Source organism: Ranitomeya variabilis, chromosome 4, assembly GCF_051348905.1.
Source record: "Ranitomeya variabilis isolate aRanVar5 chromosome 4, aRanVar5.hap1, whole genome shotgun sequence".
In the NCBI taxonomy this organism is placed as follows: Eukaryota; Metazoa; Chordata; class Amphibia; order Anura; family Dendrobatidae; genus Ranitomeya; species Ranitomeya variabilis.
Window position 1 is genome coordinate 228,397,677 of NC_135235.1, and position 15,403 is coordinate 228,413,079.

Genomic DNA, 15,403 nt, shown 5'->3' on the forward strand with positions numbered 1-15,403 from the left:
ACCTCCCATCCAGCCTCTATTACTGGGAGAGAGAGAGGCAACAGACCTCCCATCCAGCCTATATTACTGGGAGACAGAGAGAGAGAGAGATAGATACACACACAACAGACCTCCCATCCAGCCTCTATTACTGGGAGAGTGAGAGAGACAACAGACCACCCATCCAGCCTATATTACTGGGAAAGAGAGAGAGAGAGAGAGAGAGAGAGACAACAGACCTCCCATCCAGCCTCTATTACTGGGAGAGGAAGAGAGAGAGAGAGAGAGACAACAGACCTCCCATCCAGCCTCTATTACTGGGAGAGTAAGAGAGAGAGAGAGACACAACAGATCTCCCATCCAGCCTATATTACTGGGAGAGAAACAGACCTCCCATCCGGGCTATATTACTAGGGAGAGACGACTGACCTCCCATCCTGCCTACCATATATTACTGGGAGACAAGAGACCTTCCATACAGCCTACCATATATTACTGGGAGAGACAACAGACCTCCCATATAGCCTATATTACTTGGAAAGAGAGAGAGAGACAACAGACCTCCCATCCAGCCTCTATTACTGGGAGAGGAAGAGAGAGAGAGATAGACAACAGACCACCCATCCAGCCTCTATTACTGGGAGAGAGACAACAGACCTCCCATCCAGCCTCTATTACTGGGAGGGAGAGGGAGAGAGAGACAGTAGACTTCCCATCCAGCCTCTATTACTGGGAGAGAGAGGGAGAGAGAGAGAGAGACAGTAGACTTCCCATCCAGCCTCTATTACTGGGAAAGAGACAACAAACCTCCCATCCAGCCTATATTACTGGGAGAGAAACAGGCCTCCCATCCGGGCTATATTACTAGGAGAGACAACAGACCTCCCATTCTGCCTACCATATATTACTGGGAGAGGCAACAGACCTCCCATCCAGCCTACCATATATTACTGGGAGAGACAACAGACCTCCCATCCAGCCTACCATATATTACTGGGAGAGACAACAGACCTCCCATCCAGCCCATATAACTAGGAGAGAGACAACAAACCTCCCATCCAGCCTATATTACTGGGAGAAAGAGGGCGACAACAGACCTCCCATCCAGCCGCTATTATTGGGGGAGACAACAAACCTCCCATCCAGCCTCTATTAATGGGAGAGAGACACAACAAACCTCCCATCTAGCCTATATAACTGGGAGAGAGACAACAAACCTCCCATCTAGACTATATTACTTGGAAGGAGACAACAGGCCTCCCATCCAGCCTATATTACTGGGAGAGTGACAACAGACCTCCCATCCGGTCTACAATTACTGGGAGAGAGACAAGAGACCTCCCATCCGGCCTATATAGAAAGACAACAGACCTCCCATTCGGCCTATATTACCGGGAGAGAGACAACAGACCTTCCGTTCGGCCTATATTACTGGGAGAGAGACAACAAACCTCCCATCCAGCCTATATTACTGGGAGAGACACAACAAACTTCCCATCCAGCCTATATTACTGGGAGAGACAACAAACCTCCCATCCAGCCTATATTACTTGGAGAGAGAGAGAGAGAGAGACAAAAGACCTCCAGTCCAGCCTCTATTACTGGGAAAGAGAGAGGCAACAGACCTCCCATCCAGCCTCTATTACTGGGGGGGGGGGGGGAAGAGAGAGAGAGAAGACCTCCCATCCAGCCTCTATTACTGGGAGAGAGAGAGAGAGAGACACACAGACACACACACACACACAACAGACCTCCCATCCAGCCTCTATTACTGGGAGAGAGACAACAGACCTCCCATCCAGCCTCTATTACTGAGAGAGAGAGACAACAGATCTACCATCTAGCCTCTATTACTGGGAGAGAGACAACAAACCTCCCATCTAGCCTATATTACTTGGAGAGAGACAACATACCTTCCATCCAGCCTCTATTAGAGGGAGAGAGACACACACAACAGACGTCCCATCCAGCCTCTATTACTGGGAGAGAAACAGACCTCCCATCCGGGTTATATTACTAGGAGACAACAGACCTCCCATCCTGCCTACCATATATTACTGGGAGACAACAGACCTCCCATACAGCCTACCATATATTACTGGGAGAGACAACAGACCTCCCATATATTACTGGGAGAGACAACAGACTTCCCATCCAGCCTATATTACTTGGAGAGAGAGAGAGACAACAGACCTCTCATCCAGCCTCTATTACTGGGGGAGAGAGAGAGAGAGAGAGAGAGAGAGAGAGAACAGACCTCCCAAGACCTCCCATCCAGCCTCTATTACTGGGAGAGAGACCACACACCTCCCATCCAGCCTCTAATACTGGGAGAGAGAGACAACAGACCTCTCATCCAGCCTCTATTACTGGGAGAGAGAGAGAGAGAGAGAGAGAGAGAGACACACAACAGACCTCCCATCCGGCCTCTATTACTTGGAGAGACTACAAACCTCCCATCCAGCCTCTATTACTGGGAGACAACAAACCTCCCATCTAGCCTATATTACTTGGAGACTACATACCTCCCATCCAGCCTCTATTACTGGGGGAGAGAGAGACAACAGACCTCCCATCCAGCCTCTATTACTGGGAGAGAGACAACAGGCCTCCCACCCAGCCTCTATTACTGGGATAGAGACAAGAAACCTCCTATCCAGCCTATATTACTGGGAGAGAGACAACATTCCTCCCATCGAGCCTATATTATTGGGAGAGAGACAACAGACCTCCCATCCAGCCTCTATTACTTGGAGAGAGAGAGAGACAACAGACCTCTCATCCAGCCTCTATTACTGGGAGAGAGAGAGAGAGAGAGAGAGAGAGAGAGAACAGACCTCCCATCCAGCCTCTATTACTGGGAGAGACCACAAACCTCCCATCCAGCCTGTATTACTGGGGGGGGGGGGGGAAGAGAGAGAGAGAGAGAGAGACAACAGATCTCCCATCCAGCCTCTATTACTGTGAGAGAGAGACACAACAGACCTCCCATCCAGCCTCTATTACTGGGAGAGAAACAGACCTCCCATCCGGGTTATATTACTAGGAGACAACAGACCTCCCATCCTGCCTACCATATATTACTGGGAGACAACAGACCTCCCATACAGCCTACCATATATTACTGGGAGAGACAACAGACCTCCCATATATTACTGGGAGAGACAACAGACTTCCCATCCAGCCTATATTACTGGGAGAGACACAACAAACCTCCCATCCAGCCTATATTACTTGGAGAGAGAGAGAGACAACAGACCTCCCATCCAGCCTCTATTACTAGGAGAGAGAGAGAGAGAGAGAGAGAGAGAACAGACCTCCCATCCAGCCTATATTACTGGGAGAGACACAACAAACCTCCCATCCAGCCTATATTACTTGGAGAGAGACACACACAACAGACCTCTCATCCAGCCTCTATTACTGGGAGAGAGAGAGAGAGAGAGAGAGAGAGAGAGAGAGAGAGAACAGACCTCCCATCCAGCCTCTAATACTGGGAGAGAGAGGGAGAGGGAGAGGGAGAGGGAGAGGGAGAGGGAGAGGGAGAGGGAGAGGGAGAGAGAGAGAGAGAGAGAACAGACCTCCCATCCGGCCTCTATTACTTGGAGAGAGACTACAAATCTCCCATCCAACCTCTATTACTGGGAGAGAGAGAGAGAGAGAGACAACATATCTCCCATCCAGCCTCTATTACTGGGAGAGAGACAACAAACCTCCCATCTAGCCTATATTACTTGGAGACTACATACCTCCCATCCAGCCTCTATTACTGGGAGAGAGAGAGAGAGACAACAGACCTCCCATCCAGCCTCTATTATTGGGGGAGAGAGAGACAACAGACCTCCCATCCAGCCTCTATTACTGGGAGAGAGACAACAGGCCTCCCACCCAGCCTCTATTACTGGGATAGAGACAAGAAACCTCCTATCCAGCCTATATTACTGGGAGAGAGACAACAGACCTCCCATCTAGCCTCTATTACTTGGAGAGAGAGAGAGACAACAGACCTCTCATCCAGCCTCTATTACTGGGAGAGAGAGAGAGAGAGACAACAGACCTCCCATCCAGCCTCTATTACTGGGAGAGACCACAAACCTCCCATCCAGCCTGTATTACTGGGGGGGGGGGGGAAGAGAGAGAGAGAGAGAGAGAGAGAGAGAGAGACAACAGATCTCCCATCCAGCCTCTATTACTGTGAGAGAGAGACACAACAGACCTCCGATCCAGCCTCTATTACTGGGGGAGAGACAACAAACCTCCGATCAAGCCTTTATTACTTGGAGACTACATACCTCCCATTCCGCCTCTCTATAACTGGGAGAGAGTGAGACAACAGACCTCCCATCCAGCCTCTATTACTGGGAGAGAGAGAGACAACAGACCTCCCACCCAGCTTCTATTACTGGGAGAGAGAGAGAGAGAGAGAGAACAGACCTCCCATCTAGCCTCTATTACTGGGAGAGAGACAACAGGCCTCCCACCCAGCCTCTATTACTGGGATAGAGACAAGAAACCTCCTATCCAGCCTATATTACTGGGAGAGTGACAACATTCCTCCCATCGAGCCTATATTATTGGGAGAGAGACAACAGACCTCCCATCCAGCCTATATTACTGGGAGAGAGACAACAGACCTCCCATCCGGCCTATATTACTGGGAGAGAGACAACAGACCTCCCATCCAGCCTCTATTACTGGGAGAGAGAGACAACAGACCTCCCATAAAGCCTCTATTAATGGGAGAGAGACAACAGACTTCCCATCCAGCCTCTATTACTGGGAGAGAGACAACAGACTTCCAATCTAGCCTCTATTACTGGGAGAGAGACAACAAACCTCCCATCTAGCCTATATAACTGGGAGAGAGTCAACAAACCTCCCATCTAGCCTATATTACTGGGAGAGAGAGAGAGAGAGAGAGAGAGACACAACAGACCTCCCATCCAGCCTCTATTAGTGGGGGAGAGACAACAAACCTCCGATCAAGCCTATATTACTTGGAGACTACATACCTCCCATTCAGCCTCTATAACTGGGAGAGAGTGAGACAACAGACCTCCCATCCAGCCTCTATTACTGAGAGAGAGAGAGAGAGAGAGAGAGAGAGAGAGAGACACAACAGACCTCCCATCTAGCCTCTATTACTGGGAGAGAGACAACAGGCCTCCCACCCAGCCTCTATTACTGGGATAGAGACAAGAAACCTCCTATCCAGCCTATATTACTGGGAGAGTGACAACATTCCTCCCATCAAGCCTATATTATTGGGAGAGAGACAACAGACCTCCCATCCGGCCTCTATTACTGGGAGAGAGACAACAGACCTCCCATCCGGCCTCTATTACTGGGGAAGAGAGAGAGAAAACAGACCTCCCATCCAGCCTCTATTACTGGGAGAGAGAGACAACAGACCTCCCATAAAGCCTCTATTAATGAGAGAGAGACAACAGACTTCCCATCCAGCCTCTATTACTGGGAGAGAGACAACAAACCTCCCATCTAGCCTATATAACTGGGAGAGAGACAACAAACCTCCCATCTAGCCTATATTACTGGGAGAGAAACAGACCTCCCATCCGGGCTATATTACTAGGAGAGACAACAGACCTCCCATCCAGCCTACCATATATTACTGGGAGACAACAGACCTCCCATACAGCCTACCATATATTACTGGGAGACAACAGACCTCCCATACAGCCTACCATATATTACTGGGAAAGACAACAGACCTCCCATCCAGCCTCTATTACTGGGAGAGAGAGAGAGACAACAGACCTCCCATCCAGCCTCTATTACTGGGAGAGAGAGAGAGACAACAGACTTCCCATCCAGACTCTATTACTGGGAGAGACAAAAGACCTCCCATCTAGCCTATATAACTGGAAGAGAAACAACAAACCTCCCATCCAGCCTCTATTACTGGGAGAAAGACAACAGACCTCCCATCCAGCCTCTATTACTGGGAAAGAGAGAGACAACAGACCTCCCATCTAGCCTATATTACTTGGAAAGAGACAACAGGCCTCCCATCCAGCCTACAGTATATTACTGCGATAGAGACAACAGACCTCCTATCCAGCCTATACTACTGGGAGAGTGACAATATTCCTCCCATCCGGCCTATATTACTGGGAGAAAGACAACAGACCTCCCATCCAGCCTATATTACTGGGAGAGAGACAACATTCCTCCCATCCGGCCTATATTACTGGGAGAGAGACAACAGACCTCCTATCCAACCTTTATTACTGGGAGAGACACACAGAACTCACATCCAGCCTATATTACTAGGAAAGAATAGCAGACCTCACATTCAGCCTATATTACTAAGAGGACCCACAGCGCTCACATCCAGCCTATATTGCTAAGGGTACGTGCCCACGATCAGGTACAGCAGCGTTATAAAGGTACAAGCACAGAGGATGGGATTTATAGAAATCCCATCCCCACTGTCGTTCTATTTGATGCCGTGTAAACTCACAGCGGTATGGGTCTACGAGCCGCAGCTTGACAATTCCCACTATATACAGGTCCTTCTCAAAAAATTAGCATATAGTGTTAAATGTCATTATTTACCATAATGTAATGATTACAATTAAACTTTCATATATTATAGATTCATTATCCACCAACTGAAATTTGTCAGGTCTTTTATTGTTTTAATACTGATGATTTTGGCATACAACTCCTGATAACCCAAAAAACCTGTCTCAATAAATTAGCATATTTCACCCGACCAATCAAATAAAAGTGTTTTTTAATACCAAACAAAAAAACCATCAAATAATAATGTTCAGTTATGCACTCAATACTTGGTCGGGAATCCTTTGGCAGAAATGACTGCTTCAATGCGGCGTGGCATGGAGGCAATCAGCCTGTGACACTGCTGAGATGTTATGGAGGCCCAGGATGCTTCAATAGCGGCCTTAAAGGGAACCTGTCACCACGTTTTTGGAAGATGGGATAAAAATAGCGTTAAATAGGGGCAGAGGTGGACGTTACATTAGTGTGTGTGTTATGCGTTTATTACCCACCTAAGTTGCCGAAATAACTTTGCAAAGTCTCCGTTTTCGCCTGTCAATCAGGCTGGTCAGGTCACATGGGCGTGGTGTCTTCACCCAGATTTGGCGTAGTTTTCCGTTGGTGGCGTAGTGGTGTGCGCATGCCCAAAGTCCGGAATCCTCTTCCAGGGGATTTAAAATAGCGCGGTGTTCGTTATTGCATTGGTGATCGGTGGGCGCGGCCATCTTCCTTTGGCCGCGCGTGCGCAGAAGCGGCGCTCTGCTGGCCGCGGCTTCAGGAAAATGGCCGCGGGATGCCGCGCGTGCGCAGATGGATATCGCGGCGGCCATTTTCCTGAAGCCGCGGCCAGCAGAGCGCCGCTTCTGCGCACGCGCGGCCAAAGGAAGATGGCCGCGCCCACCGATCACCAATGCAATAACGAACACCGCGCTATTTTAAATCCCCTGGAAGAGGATTCCGGACTTTGGGCATGCGCACACCACTACGCCACCAACGGAAAACTACGCCAAATCTGGGGGAAGACAACGCCCATGCGACCTGACCAGCCTGATTGACAGGCGAAAACGGAGACTTTGCAAAGTTATTTCGGCAACTTAGGTGGGTAATAAACGCATAACACACACACTAATGTAACGCCCACCTCTGCCCCTATTTAACGCTATTTTTATCCCATCTTCCAAAAACGTGGTGACAGGTTCCCTTTAAGCTCATCCAGAGTGTTGGGTCTTGCGTCTCTCAACTTTCTCTTCACAATATCCCACAGATTCTCTATGGGGTTCAGGTCAGGAGAGTTGGCAGGCCAATTGAGCACAGTAATACCATGGTCAGTAAACCATTTACCAGTGGTTTTGGCACTGTGAGCAGGTGCCAGGTCGTGCTGAAAAATGAAATCTTTATCTCCATAAAGCATTTCAGCCGATGGAAGCATGAAGTGCTCCAAAATCTCCTGATAGCTAGCTGCATTGACCCTGCCCTTGATGAAACACAGTGGACCAACACCAGCAGCTGACATGGCACCCCACACCATCACTGACTGTGGGTACTTGACACTGGACTTCAGGCATTTTGGCATTTCCTTCTCCCCAGTCTTCCTCCAGACTCTGGCACCTTGATTTCCGAATGACATGCAAAATTTGCTTTCATCAGAAAAAAGTACTTGGGACCTCTTAGCAACAGTCCAGTGCTGCTTCTCTGTAGCCCATTTCCTGCACACGCCTGTGCACGGTGGCTCTGGATGTTTCCACACCAGACTCAGTCCACTGCTTCCTCAGGTTCCCCAAGGTCTGGAATCGGTCCTTCTCCACAATCTTCCTCAGGGTCCGGTCACCTCTTCTCGTTGTACAGCGTTTTCTGCCACATTGTTTCCTTCCAACAGACTTACCATTGAGGTGCCTTGATACAGCACTCTGGGAACAGCCTATTTGTTGAGAAATTTCTTTCTGGGTCTTACCCTCTTGCTTGAGGGTGTCAATGATGGCCTTCTTGACATCTGTCAGGTCGCTAGTCTTACCCATGATGGGGGTTTTGAGTAATGAACCAGGCAGGGAGTTTTTAAAAGCCTCAGGTATCTTTTGCATGTGTTTAGAGTTAATTAGTTGATTCAGAAGATTAGGGTAATAGGTCGTTTAGAGAACCTTTTCTTGATATGCTAATTTATTGAGACAGGTTTTTTGGGTTATCAGGAGTTGTATGCCAAAATCATCAGTATTAAAACAATAAAAGACCTGACAAATTTCAGTTGGTGGATAATGAATCTATAATATATGAAAGTTTAATTGCAATCATTACATTATGGTAAATAATGAAATTTAACACTATATGCTAATTTTTTGAGAAGGACCTGTATGTATTTGACTCGGTAATTCCGTATTGTTAAGTGAACATGTGTGGATTTACCTGCGTGATTAGAACGCAGCACTTTGGATGCAGCAAAAATACGCTGCAATCAAAGCGCTGCTAGCTACTTCCTCATCATGGGAAGGTAGCCTAAGAAGACACAGATCACTCACATCCAGCCTAAATTACCAAGAGGACAAACACACAGAGCTCACACCCAGCCTATATTATCAAGAGGACACACACAGACCTCACATGCAGCCTATATTTCCAAGAGGACACACAGCACTCACATCCAGCCTATATTACTGGAAGAGAAACACAGAGATCACATCCAGCCTATATTACTGGTTGAGACACACAGAACTCTCATCCAGCCAGTACTACTGGTAAAGACAACAGACCTCCTATAAAGCCTATATTACTGGGAGAAATACACAGCGCTCACATCCAGCCTATATCACTAAGAGGACACACAGCGCTCACATCCAGCCTATATCACTAAGAGGACACACAGCGCTCACATCCAGCCTATATCACTAAGAGGACACACAGCGCTCACATCCAGCCTATATCACTAAGAGGACACACAGCGCTCACATCCAGTCTATATTACTAAGGGTACATGCCCACGATCAGGTACAGCAGCGTTATAAAGGTACAAGCACAGAGGATGAGATTTATAGAAAGCCGCAGCATGTAAATTTCCACAATATGCACTGCTCAGAAAAATAAAGGGAGCACTTGAACAACAGAATATAACTCCAAGTAAATCAAACTTCTGTGAAATCAAACTGTCCACTTAGGAAGCAACACTGATTGACAATCAATTTCACGTGCTGTTGTGCAAATGGAATAGACAACAGATGGAAATTACTGGCAATTATCAAGACACCCTCAATAAAGGAGTGGTTCTGCAGGTGGGGACCACATCTCAGTACCAATGCTTTCTGGCTGATGTTTTGGTCACTTTTGAATGTTGGTTATGCTTTCACACTTGTGGTAGCATGAGACGGACTCTACAACCGACATAAGTGGCTCAGGTAGTGCAGCTCATCCAGGATGGCACATCAATGCAAGCTGTGGCAACAAAGTTTGCTGTGTTTGAAAGCGTAGTGTCCAGAGGCTGGAGGTTCTACCAGGAGGCAGGCCAGTACACCGTTAGATGTGGAGGGGGCCGTAGGAGGGCAAAAACCCAGCAGCAGGACCGCTACCTCAGCCTTTGTGCAAGGAGGAACAGATGGAGCACTGACAGAGCCCTGCAAAATGACCTCCAGCAGGCCACAAATGTGCATGTGTCTGCACAAGCGGTTAGAAACAGACTCCATGAGGATGATCTGAGTGCCCGACATCCACAATTGGGGGTTGTGCTCACAGCCCAACACTGTGCAGGACGCTTGGCATTTGCCACAGAACACCAGGATTGTCAAATTCGTCACTGGCGCCCTGTGCTCTTCACAGATGAAAGCAGGTTCACACTGAGCACTTGTGACAGAAGTGACAGTCTGGAGACGCCGTGGAGAGCGATCTGCTGCCTGCAACATCCTTCAGCATGACCGGTTTGGCAGTGGGTCAGTAATGGTGTGGGGTGGCATTTCTTTGGAGGGCCACACAGCCCTCCATGTGCTCGCCAGAGGTAGCCTGACTGCCATTAGGTACCGAGATGAGATCCTCAGACACCATGTGAGACCATATGCTGGTGTGGTTGGCCTGGGTTCCTCCTAATGCAGAACAATGCCAGACCTCATGTGCCTGGAGTGTGTCAGCAGTTCCTGCAAGATGAAGGCATTGAAGCTATGGACTGTCCCGCCCGTTCCCCAGACCTGAATCTGATTGAACACATCTGGGACATCATGTCTCACACCATCCACCAACGTCACGTTGCACCACAGACTGTCCAGGAGTTGGCGGATGCTTTAGTCCAGATCTAGGAGATCCCTCAGGAGACCATCCTCAACCTCATCAGGAGCATGCCCAGACATTGTAGGGAGATCATACAGGCACGTGGAGGCCACACACACTACTGAGCATCATTTCCTTGTCTTGAGGCATATCCACTGAAGTTGAATCAGCCTGTAACTTCATTTTCCACTTTGATTTTGAGCATCATTCCAACTCCAGACCTCTGTGGGATATTAGTTTTGATTTACGTTGATAATTTTAAGGTTTTATTGTTCTAAACACATTCCACTATATAATGAATAAAGATTTACAACTGGAATATTTCAGTGATATCTAGGATGTGGGATTTTAGTGTTCCCTTTATTTTTTTGAGCAGCGTATATGTATTTGACTCGGTAAATCCGCATTGTTCAGTGTACACGTGGATTTACCTGTGTAATTAGAAAGCAGCACTTTGGAGGCAGCAAAAAATATGCTGCATTCAAAGCGTTGCTAGCTACTTCTTCATCATGGGAACATAGCCTAACAGGACACACATCACTCACATCCAGCCTATATTAATAAGAGCACAGAGCTCACATCCAGCCTATATTACTAAGAGCACAGAGCTCACATCCAGACTATATTACTAAGAGGACACACAGCGCTCACATCCAGCCTATATTACTAAGAGCACAGAGCTCACATCCAGTCTATATTACTAAGAGGACATACAGCGCTCACATCCAGCCTATATTACTAAGAGCACAGAGTGCTTACATCCAGCCTATATTACTAAGAGGACACACAGCACTCACATCCAGTCTATATTACCAAGAGGACACACAGCGCTCACATCCAGTCTATATTACCAAGAGGACACACAGCGCTCACATCCAGTCTATATTACCAAGAGGACACACAGCGCTCACATCCAGCCTATATTACTAAGAACACAGAGCTCACATCCAGACTATATTACTAAGAGGACACACAGCACTCACATCCAGACTATATTACTAAGAGGAAACACATCACTCACATCCAGCATATATTACAGTGAGAGACATTCCCACAAGAAAAAAATCTGAAACTAGGATTATACTGAAAATTACATACTGGGGGGTTGAATTTGAATAAAGTAGTGACAATTGCAGGCTGAAACTGGCTACAATTTTATAAACTAAAAGATAACAACTAACATATAAAAATCACTTTTTCCATTTGAAAGGTGATGGCCAAAAGTTTGAGTGAGTGACAACAAGCTATCATCCCTCTTTCCTGTAATAAGACAGATAATTATCACTAATTCTGTGGGAATTATGGACGAGAAAAGTAAAAATCCAACTTGTAGGACCCTTTACTACCCTCTTAGAGCCCCCATAGTAATTGGAGGGATCCGCCTGCTAAAATCTATACTGCAGCCATCGAGTCTGACATTATATCCCTTCATCGCTTAGTCCCTAATCCAGCAACTTCCACTCTGCTTATCCAAAAGCCGAGTGAAACGCCGTCCCCACAATCCATCTCCGATCTGACTCCTTCATGTAATCTATCTGATTACCCACAATCCAGCTGCACATCTATGAATGGGCTCGCCATCACTGTGAGCACACACGACGGCATAAGCGTCCCTTTTGTCACCAGTCCGCGCATACACTGCGGTGAGTCTGCTATAAGTATCAGGCAGGGTACTCCCCACAGAGGGCCAGGACATGGGGACCACATATTAGGAGCAGCCCTAGCTCATGTCATCGCTCATGCTAGGACTGCAGAACCTGACCCCAAGTGTTAACTCAGCCATTGCCAAGATCCAACCAGGACTTTGATGAGAACGTAGGGGGCGTCCTGACCTGACTGCAACTTCCTACCCCCATATGAATCAATGGGCTCACTTGCCCAAAGCAGCATTGGTACCTTACCGACAAAACCATCAGTGGCTGCCCATGTAATCAGAAACATGCGTAAATACGTTTTTTTTATGTATTTGCTTGGTGGCATTCCTCTGTTACTCCTCCTGGAAACGTATGAATAAATGAGCAAATGGATGTTACCGTTTTACACAGGATAACCATCAGTGCCGACGGCAAAGTTGTTGTTTTTTTCTTACCCATAATGCTTTTTTTTTGCCTACGGAGTTAAAACTGAAATTTTTAATATTTCTATCAATAATAATTAAAATAAAAAAAATATTTAAGATTGAACTCGGTAAAAAAAATGTAAAAAAATTAACGCTTTCGCCTGTGGAGTTGAAATGTTGAATAAGCGCTGCGGAATATGTTGGAGCTATATAAATAAAATTATTATTATATTTTTAGTATTTTAATTATTATTGATAGAACTATTCCAAATTGGAACTCAGAGGCCAAAAGAGTAAAATAAATAAAAAATAATATAAATATAATTATATATCTATCTATCTCTCCTGTTGTCTTCTTCACGCCATTCTAGCCCTGAAACCATTGATTGGTCTCACAAGGGCCATGAAGAGTGGACTGAACGCTACAGCGGGGCCAGGAAAACAAACTAAAGGGTTTTTTTTGTTTTTTACCACCTTCCATATGATAATTTAGATTCATTCATCGCTTTGGGAAAAAAATATATATATATATGGTTGCACCACTTCATTCACACATTTCCAGGAGGAATAATAGAAGGGTTGAATTATAATTTTATGGAAGGAGAACCCACAATCATATATTAAAACAGCAATTTCTTCGGAGGACACCAAAAGAAAAAAAAAATCTGCACAAAAATGCAATAACCCCCCCTAATTAGAAGCAATGGTAGAAGCTGAAATGGTTAATGGTCCATAGGTGACAGGTCCCGGGATGGGCCGTGCCACTTCCAGGTGGGGGGGTACTGTAACCGTCACACACCTGCAGCTTCCCCCCCACCATCCTCTCCGGCAGAATCCGTGCTCCCCCCAGAAACAGCGGCGCGGGCAGAATCCGGCAGCCCCTGGATACAGCCGCCTCCCCGGACACCGGAGCCGTCAGCGCTTACCTCAGGCGCGGCGGCGGCGGCTGCTGCTTCTCCTCCTCGGGCGGACGCACATCCTGACGAGCTCTTGGCAGGCCGGAGCGGAGCTTCTACACGCAGCCCCGGCGTCCGCTCCCTGCTCCCTCCCCGGTGGTGGCCAGCAGCGGCAGGTGGAGGCGGGGAGGGGAGGCTGTGACAGCTCGCCGCCTCTGCCCCGCACTCCGGCTCCGACGCTATGACGGGTTTTTTTTTTTTCCCAGTAATGCAACACAAAATGGCTGCGAAAACAAACCGACGCAACAGCCGCTGAAGAGAAGTCACGTGAGTGCGCAGGCGCACAGCCCTGCTGTGCAGCAGCCAGCACTCTGCCGCCTCCGCTCTGCGTCACTGTGGGAGCCACGCCCACTACAGTGGCAGACCCGGCCCGCAGAGCGCTGGAGCCGAAACGTTCAAAGCGAAGTACCTTTACCTTCCACTTTTGTCATTATTTATCACCTTAAAAGCCGCAGGAGAAAATTTACTACACACAATACCTGTAAAAAAACAAAAAAAGGAGGGGGCCATTTTTAGGTTGGAAACATTTTTATAGGGTGAGTGTCCACGGTAAGTAAACGCTGCGTGATTGACGCTGCAGCGTCAAACACGCAGCGTCCAGATGTTCCAGCATAGTGGAGGGGATTTGTTGAAATCCCGTGTCCACTATGCGTGGAAACCCGCACGCGGCGGCCCTGCAACTCCGGACATGCTGCGCGTCTTTTCAGATCGCAGCATGTCCGTACACCTTGCGGGGACGCAGCGTAGCCGCAAATAATATCACAGGGCGCTATGGGAGGGGGGCGATGATCCCGGATGTGTACTGTACACATCCGGCACCATCGCGTCCCAAAAAGGGGGCGGGGCTTAGCGCCGAGCGGCTTCGCCGCTGCGGCGATACCGCCGGCCATCCTGAGCGTGGACACGCAGCCTTAGGTTGTTAAAAAAACGCATGAAAATGTCAAACTGTACTGAATATTGCTCAAATTTCTGGGTAATATTATACTTGGCAATTGTTGAATAGTGACATCAGGGAGGTTGCTAAAAATGTTTCCTTATGCCCCGGCCATTTATATAGGTCGAACTCCCAACATATATAGCATATTATAAAGAAAAAGACCCCTCTGCACAGACTCATCTGTACAGTCCCAGATCATAACCCCAAAGCACACCCCATCTATACAGACCCCCCATATATACAGACCCCCTGTATACAGACCCCAGATCAGGCCCCCTGTATATAGACTCCAGATCAGACTCCATCTATACAGACCCCAGATGAGACCCCCATCTATACATATCCAGATCAAACACCATCTATACAGACCCCTGTTCAGACCCCATCTATACAGACCCCAGATCAGACCCCCATCTATACAGACCTCAGATCAGATCCCCATCTATACAGACCACAGATAAGACCGCCATCTATACCGACCCCAGATCAGATTCACATCTGTACTGACCTCATATAAGACCCCCATATATACAGACCCCAATTTATACAGACCCCAGATCAGACCCCCTGTATACAGACCCCCATCTATACAGACCCTGGATCAGACCCCCATCTATACAGACCCTGGATCAGACCCCCCATCTATACAGACCCTGGATCAGACCCCCATATATATACGGACCCCTGATCAGATTCACATCTGTACTG

At 47.6% G+C, this 15,403-nt stretch overlaps 1 protein-coding gene across 1 annotated transcript in view; it reads right to left on the minus strand.

Moving 5' to 3' along the window:
- The window catches only part of LOC143770481 (dual specificity tyrosine-phosphorylation-regulated kinase 1B-like), a 64,371-nt gene extending 50,406 nt beyond the window's left edge, over nucleotides 1–13,965 (minus strand). The window contains exon 1 of the mRNA XM_077260125.1: nucleotides 13,729–13,965. The gene's annotated coding sequence lies outside the window, so the exon portion shown is untranslated. The remainder of the gene's footprint in view (nucleotides 1–13,728) is intronic.
- Nucleotides 13,966–15,403: the final 1,438 nt, after the last annotated feature.